The sequence below is a fragment of the Miscanthus floridulus genome, chromosome 14, assembly GCF_019320115.1.
Source record: "Miscanthus floridulus cultivar M001 chromosome 14, ASM1932011v1, whole genome shotgun sequence".
NCBI lineage: Eukaryota > Viridiplantae > Streptophyta > Magnoliopsida > Poales > Poaceae > Miscanthus > Miscanthus floridulus.
Genome location: NC_089593.1, coordinates 49,708,880 through 49,716,873, shown reverse-complemented (window position 1 = coordinate 49,716,873; position 7,994 = coordinate 49,708,880).

Genomic DNA, 7,994 nt, shown 5'->3' with positions numbered 1-7,994 from the left:
AATCATAGGTAGATTATGGAGATGGAGCATCACTTTTTATTTTAATTTGTTTGAATTCAGTTTTAGAGTTCTTATTAATAAAATGAGAGAAAGTTGCACAGACTATGATTTTTGTGTGTGTTGTTTATCTGTGCAAAGATGGAGGTGATTGTGGCTCCTCCCCCACACTTGTACCTGTCTTTATTTCCTATTCGACAACAAAAAAGATCCAAGAGACAAGTGTAGACAAATAATTCAAAAGGAAAACTTTATTTTATCATTAAACTGGTAGGTGCATTACATGATTCGAAAAAAATAAAATAATTTGGAATAAAAGAATTAAGAATTGAAATATGCGCCTAAGAAAATAGAACATGTTCTTAAAAATAGAACATGTGCCTATTCAAGGACGTATTTTACGGTGCCAGCTCTTGCCACCTTGGCCAGACTACGCCTGAAGCTAAATATGCAAACATTTAACTAGTGCTCAAGGCTTGTCGCTCTAATGTTGCTATCATCTAGCTGTCCCTTGAGGATTCGAATGTCCTCACGTAGGTTTACGATCTTATTTTTTAGCGAGGTGATCTGAGGATTTTCGGGAGGTGCAGGCTCTTCATCCTCCTCAAGATGGCGCATGATTTTAAGATAGGTGGCTTAGTAGTTCTCTTAAACCTGAGGGGTTGAGATGAGGAGCCAGTTGTCTCTTTCGAGATGGATTTTTGGACAGGGGTTGCTGGCCCCTTGCCTCTCCCTAGTTTGCGCATCTGCCCCTTTACACACCCTGCCATCGGGCTTTTGAACCCCCACTATAGTGTAGCTATAGCTATAAACAGGTGTAGCCCAAAGGCGTTACATGGATGCTTTTTGTAGCACTTTCCAAAGTTTAGTGCTTGAGGCTATTGGCCCTTGAAGCCTGACCTTGATGGGGGCGCCCGCCTAGGCTGGGCATCAGCCTATGGCACCTTGGTCCAAGCCATGGACTGCACGCTCATTCCACCACTTGCACTGCAACGGAGTGGAGGCGTGACGGCAAGTGGAGCCATTCTAACAGCGCATGCTTCCTCTCTCACATAGGTGTTTTCAGGTGTTGGGTTGATGGGCTATGGAATCTCCCCTAGGTTGAAGGTGGAGTTGGAGCCGGTGTACAGAGCGAGCTCTCTATTGGCCATGGCTCACTAGGATGCTTTGGATCAATGCTAAGTGTAAAGGGAAGGAATGCCTTTGGTGTGGAATAGGAGGAGGTTGTAGGGTCCTTTATATAGGCTCAGGTATAGCGCGAGGGAAAGATATTTTGGTGCTAAACCCTAGATGATCACAATGTACTTGGTCAGAAGAAGCTATCCCAGCATACAGCGCGCAAGGGGAGCCAGGATGGGGGTGGCCGCTCCTAGGGGTCACCCGTCCCCTGAGGGGCGTTGCCCTGACCGCGCTTCCTTCTATTCATTCTTACATGTATGAATACCTAATCCCTACGGTGTTCTATTATTATCCTCAAGTTTTAAACATATTTGAAAATTTTATATGTTATTTTCTTAAATAAGACATGAGCAAAGTATTATTTTCACATAGTGTATGATTGTGAATGAGAAGAGCATGTGAGTAACATTGTTCAATGCAAGAACATGTTAGAGATATTTGAATTTTCATAGATTTGCAATGAATTCATCAAAAGAGACTAAGTTTATTTCATCAATTTCTTGATTTATATCATGAGAAGGTTGTAAGAAAACTTTCAATCTTTGACCATTAACTTTAAAAGTGTCACTGTCATTGTCTTGGATGGTGATCTCGCCGTGCGTTGATGAGTTGACTGTGAATGGTCCTTCCCATTTGCTATGTAGCTTACCTTTACCGAAGAGCTTGACTCAGGAGTTGAATAGTAAGACCTTGTCTCCCTCCTTGAATTCTTTTTGGATTCAGTGGTCATGCCATCTCATGGTTCTTTCTTTGTAAAGTCTGGCACTGTGGTAGGCTTTCTCACACAATTCTTCTAGTTCAGAGATTTGCTTTTGTCAGTTCTTGCCAGCTAGCCTTACATCATGTTCCAGTTCTTGATTACCCAGTGAGCTCGGTGCCCAAGCTCAATTAGTAAGTGGCAGCTCTTTCCATAAAAGAGCTAGAACGGCGACATGCCAATGGGGGTTTTATAAGCTGCCCTGTATGCCTAGAGTGCATTAGGAAGCTTGTTCTTCCATCCCTTCCCCATATCATTGACCGTCTTCTATAGGATATTTTTGATTTGTTTATTTAAAGTTTCTGCTTGGCCACTAGTCTGTGGGTGGTATGGGGTGGCTAAGTTGTGCTTGGCTCTAAGTTCCCTTAGAAAGGCTCTGAAGGTCTTGTCGATGAAGTGGGACCCCCCATCGCTTATTACCATTCTTGGTGTTCCAAAAGCGAGGGAATATCACTTTGTGAAACATTTTCCTTGGCACTCTTGGCATCAGTAGCTCTGCATGGCAAAGCTTCCACCCATTTTGATACGTAGTCGAAGGTGACAACGATGTACTCGCAAACTTGGGACTTTTAGAATAGCCCCATGAAGTCAATGCCCAACACATCTAAATATTTCTATTTAAAGGTTGTAGTTGAGGGGCATTGCATTGTGAGACGTGATGCCACTTTGCAACTGGCATTTTCAACACCTTTGGATAAATTCTTTGGTGTCTTCGTACATCGTTGGCCAGAAGAATTCGCAGTGCTAGATTTTGTCTTAAGTGTGGGATGCTCCATAGTGGCCTCCGTATGGAGCAGCATGACATTTTTTGATGATTTGTATCCCTCTGCCGTAGGCATGCAGCTTCTTAATAGGCCATCAACACATATCCTGTAGACTTACGGGTCATCCCAAAGGTGACATTTGCTTTTAGTTTGTAGCTTCTTCCTATTCTCGCCCGGTGGTACGTACCCTGAAGCCATGAAATTGACAATGTTCGCGTACCATGGGTTTGAATCCGTCGTCCTTAGCTGCATGTCGTCATGTAGGAAGTCATTGATTGGTAGTTCCTGCATGTTAGTGGCTGGCATAAGCGACAAATGATCTGAAACAGTATTCTCTACTCCCTTTTTATCTTTTATTTCTAAGTCAAATTCTTGGAGTAGACGAATCCATCTCATGAGGCATGGTTTTGAATCTTTCTTAGTGAGCTAATATTTAAGTGCATCATGATTGGTGTAAACAATTATTTTTGCTCCCACTAAGTAAGATCTAAATTTATCAATAGCAAAAACAACTGCAAGAAGTTCTTTTTCTGTGGTGGCATAATTAAGTTGTGCTCGAGTCAGTGTTTTACCAGCATATGCAATTGAATGATGCTTTTTGTCTTTGGTTTGGCCAAGGACCGTACCAACGGCATAATCAATAGCATCGCACATTATTTCAAATTGCAGTGACCACTCAAGTGGTTGGATGATTGGTGCTGAGATGAGTGCTTTCTTTAGTGTTTGGAAAACATTTAAGCACTCATCAGTGAACTCAAAAGGTACATCCTTAGCTAGTAGGTTCATCAATGGCCTAGAGATTTGTGAGAAGACCTTAATAAATCATCTGTAAAAACATGTGTGTCCTAAAAAGCTATGATTCCTTTTATGTTCACAGGGGGTGGTAGCTATTTTATAACTTCAATTTTTGCTTTGTCAACTTCAATCCGCCTCTCAGACACTAAGTGTCCAAGAACGATGCCCTCTCGAACCATAAACTGACATTTTTCCCAATTAAGCACTAAATCTTTTTCCTAGCATCGTTGCAAGACTTTGTCTAAATTTTCTAGACAATGATCAAAAGTTTTCCATAGACTGAAAAATCATACATGAAAACCTTCATAATTTCTTCTATCATGTCTGAGAAAATTGACATCATGCACCTTTGAAAAGAGGTGGGTGCATTACACAGCCCAAAAGACATTCGTCTATATGCAAATGTTCCATATGGGCATGTAAAAGTAGTCTTGCTTTGATCATCGAGGTGGAAAGGAATTTGGTGATACCCTGAATACCCATCGAGAAAACAAAACAAGGAGTACTTCGCCAACCGCTCTAACATTTCATCAATGAAGGGCAGTGGGAAGTGGTCTTTGTTTGTGGCCGCGTTAAGTTTTCGGTAGTCTATACACATCCTCCACCCTATGATGGTTCGTTGTGGGATGAATTCGTTCTTATTGTTTTCTACGACCATCATGCCCCCTTTCTTGGGCACCACCTGGATAGGGCTGACCCAGTCGCTATGAGGTACGCGATAGATAATCCCAGCATGAAGAAGTTTTAGGACTTCCTTCTTCATGACTTTCCAGCATCATGTTATTGAGCCTGCATTGGGGTTCGTGTGATGGTGTGCTTGTAGGGTCAATAGGGATATGATGGGTACAAAGCGTTGAACTTATCCCCTTAAGATCTTGGAGTGAATACCCAAAAACTGACCTATGTTTTTCTAAGATAGCGATGAGTTTGGATGTCTCCTCATCAGTAAGATTGTCGCTTATGATTACAGGAGCTTGTTTGTCGCTATTCAAGAAAGCGTAACGAAGGCTAGTGGGTAGGGGTTTTCGTAATCAACCCCCAAGAAGGTTTGTTGTCGAACCATGGCTATAAAGCTAGGACAGAGTTCATATCTAGAAGTTGTGGTTGGCTTTGAGGATTGTGGTGGCTCTAAGAACTCGCCCTTGGGAGAAGAAAGTTGGTGAATTATTTTGTGCTCCATTGGAAAAGAATAAAAAGAAAGGTAAAATAAAAGATACATAGGTGACTAGGTTCGGTGACTAATATGACAACTATTCATCGGCAACGGCGTCAGAAATGCTTGTTGGCGTTTCTTAGCATAAGCAAAGGAATCCGCAAGCGCACGGATACACCGTTGTAGCACTTCACCTAGAGTTATTCAGGGTATCGTATTTTCCCAAAGGAATAGATGTGTGAGTCTCTTAGCTAGTTCACCTAAAGAGAACAAGAGAAAGGTAGCTTGAGTAGTGAGGTTTTTCTAAGAATATATATCCTAAGTGAAGATAACTTTGACACTATAGACTTCTTTTGGGCATCGGATCACACCTGGTCTACCAGACGAGGCCGGCCTATAGCCTACGTTGAACCCGGACGTGGGGGAATACAAGGGATGGATAGGGCTGTCACCAACTGCCGCCTACCCCTCAATCGTGGGGAACAAGGTAAATGAAGATAGCTTCTAGCCTAGACATGTCTACGCCATCGACTATTACTCTAGCGTGCATGCAAGGGTTATCTGTCTCTATCAGGGCCCTTCTACTAGAGTACCCACCACAAGGACGGATGACGAACCCACAAGTTTATAATGAAGAAAGGTAGCTTTCTTAGTATATCAATGCCAAAGTTAAACACAAACTTCTTACTTCAAGTAGTAAGTTGCTCGTAGAGGTACAAGCGGAGGAGTACCTAGCTCCGACATGCTTCTGCTAAGTGTTGGGAGTACACTAAGGGAGGCTACCGACAGCCCCAACACTTCTCCAACTCTTTCCTCACTCACTCCACCCTTATTCTAGCTAAAGCTAAGCAAAAATGAAACTCTCCCTCTCTTCCTTTCTCTCTTTTATTATCTTGTAGAGGGTAGCCCTACCCCTCTATTAATATACAGAGGATGGCGGTGCTTCAAGCTATTCTTGGCGCGAAACAGAAGCTTCACCACCTTAGCATGGTGGAATGCCACCGCTAGAGTGAGGAGAGGCAGGGAGGCACCTAGAGGGGGTCGCCCGCCCCCTATGGTCAGCCACCCCTTGACCACTGCCTCTGGCCACCTCCTTCACATGGTAGGCTTTGGGCTAGATCTGGATTCGCTTCCTGGTGGTGCTTTGCTCTGTTTGAGTTTAGTTGGTAGGTGCCTTTGTCATTCCTTTGTGCAATTCAACATCGAAAAGTGCCTTTCGGTGAATTTCTCTATGCATTTTATGTTTGTGACCAGCAAAATATGCTTGTACCAAAACTCATGGAAAGTGTGACTAAAACCCCCTAATTTTAAGTTTTGGTTTTTTACATTTGCTTATTTTTTGTTTAAATGTTTGTGGTAGGATTACAAGTTAAGCATCGCCAACAAAGTGGCAACTCATGGGGTCCTGCTATGGTGCCGGTACCGCTTTGGCTACAGCGCAACTGTGTTCAGGGCACGAGCTCCGTCACCTAAAACCTGGTTTTTCGAACACTGATCAGGCTTAGAAGATCGAGGACCTGATTAGAGACTTTGCTGATGTTGTCGAGACAATCACAGTGATCATCCATGCCGAAGATGTTGTAAACAATGTTTTCTCAGGACCATAGGTTATATCAAGGGTCTTATAAGTAAAAAATCTACTATTTGAATGTCAATTTTGATCCTATGTCTTTTATTATTATTTTTTGTTCTAAAGGCGATACTTTAGGTGTTAGCTATATTTTGAACCGATGAGACTCGGCTATCAAGCATGGACCCAAATACTTGGGTATATATAGTACTTCTTTACATATTTTCCATTGAGGTCTAAGCGATAATAGATTCGTATCATACGGTGGTTTGCGCATCCAAACCAATAGATCTGCATCTCGATCCTCTGAGGTACAAAGATCATGGAATCTAAAGAATGACGTAGCACATCACAAAACTTAACCCTCAGTGAGGTGCTCTACCTTCCATCTTGCAACCCTCATGGTCAAGGGATGCGATCTGCTTCTTGACCATGAGAGCTACATGATGTACCTCACAGTCAAGAAATGTTATCTACTTCTTGACCAGTGAGAGCTGCAAGATGGAATATAAGCACCCAATCTTGAAGAATGAGCACCTCACAAACTTGAAGCACACCCAATCGAGTATGGAGCCCTTAAATAGGAGAGAACCAGATGATTATAGATCTTCTATTAACACAAGACTTGCAAGAAGATCTGCAATCATCAAGGTCAAGCTCCTGTTTAGTGGCATCACCTCGCTAAGGATGGTGAAGGAGCACCTCACAAAACTTGCACCTGCATCTCAGTGAGGTTCTTTATATTCCATAATCTTGCTACCTCTTAGTATCGAGGGATGCAGATCTGCTCTCGATGCTAAGGGGCAGGCAAGGTTATGGAATATAAGGCACCCAATCTTGAATGACTTCTCCAAATACCCTATGAGGTGCTTTATCTCCATCTTGCTCCTCTCACTGGCCAAAGCACTTCTTGGCGATGAGGAAAGATATAGTAGCTCATGAGTGTGTGGATTCAAGAGTGTGTGGATTGATCCCAAGAGGTGCATCCAGACCATGGTTAAATACGCCAACCTTGAAGATGGAGAAGTGCAAGTAATGGTGATGCGACTATGTTGTGGGTAGTTGGGAAATAACTCACGCTAACTTTATCACTAGAAGACCAAATAGTCATGGAGGGCTAGCGGCCATAACACATATCCTAGATGGCTTGGCTTTTCATATGACTGAGAAAATACCACAGCCGCATCTATTGTTAACCCATCGGTGATAGAAGTTTCAACTATCGAATTCCTTCCTCAGGAGGCCTCGCTATCGGTCCAACCGGTGGTGGAAGTATAACACCATCGCTTCGATTGCTACGGTAGTGAAAGGGGCGATAGTGATAAATCAATCTATAGTAGTGTGATCAACAGTGTCCTTGTTTCATTAATTAACTACGAAGAGTGATCAGGAGGATTGAGTCTCCTTCTCCAAGAAGCAACATCGATTCGAATCGATTAGAACTAGCTAGGGTTTCCTTACCACACTGACATACGTAGGTCCCGGATCTACGTATATCAACCTTCACTCAGATCCTCCAAAACATGAACCGGTCTACGCTACCTGAGAGCATAGTACTCCACCTCCTTGCACCGCTCCTAGCGGTTTCACAGTATGGGTACATGCTATTCTCACCATCTCCCACATCCAGTGTGCAATTGTCTTTTCACATAATAGAATAGCCAAGGTATCAGGCTTACCTAGGGTATATGACCAGTACTACAAAGTCTCAATCACAATAGGCCTACAACGAATGTTCCTTAATCAACACAGACATAGCACTATGTCAAGACTCCATTC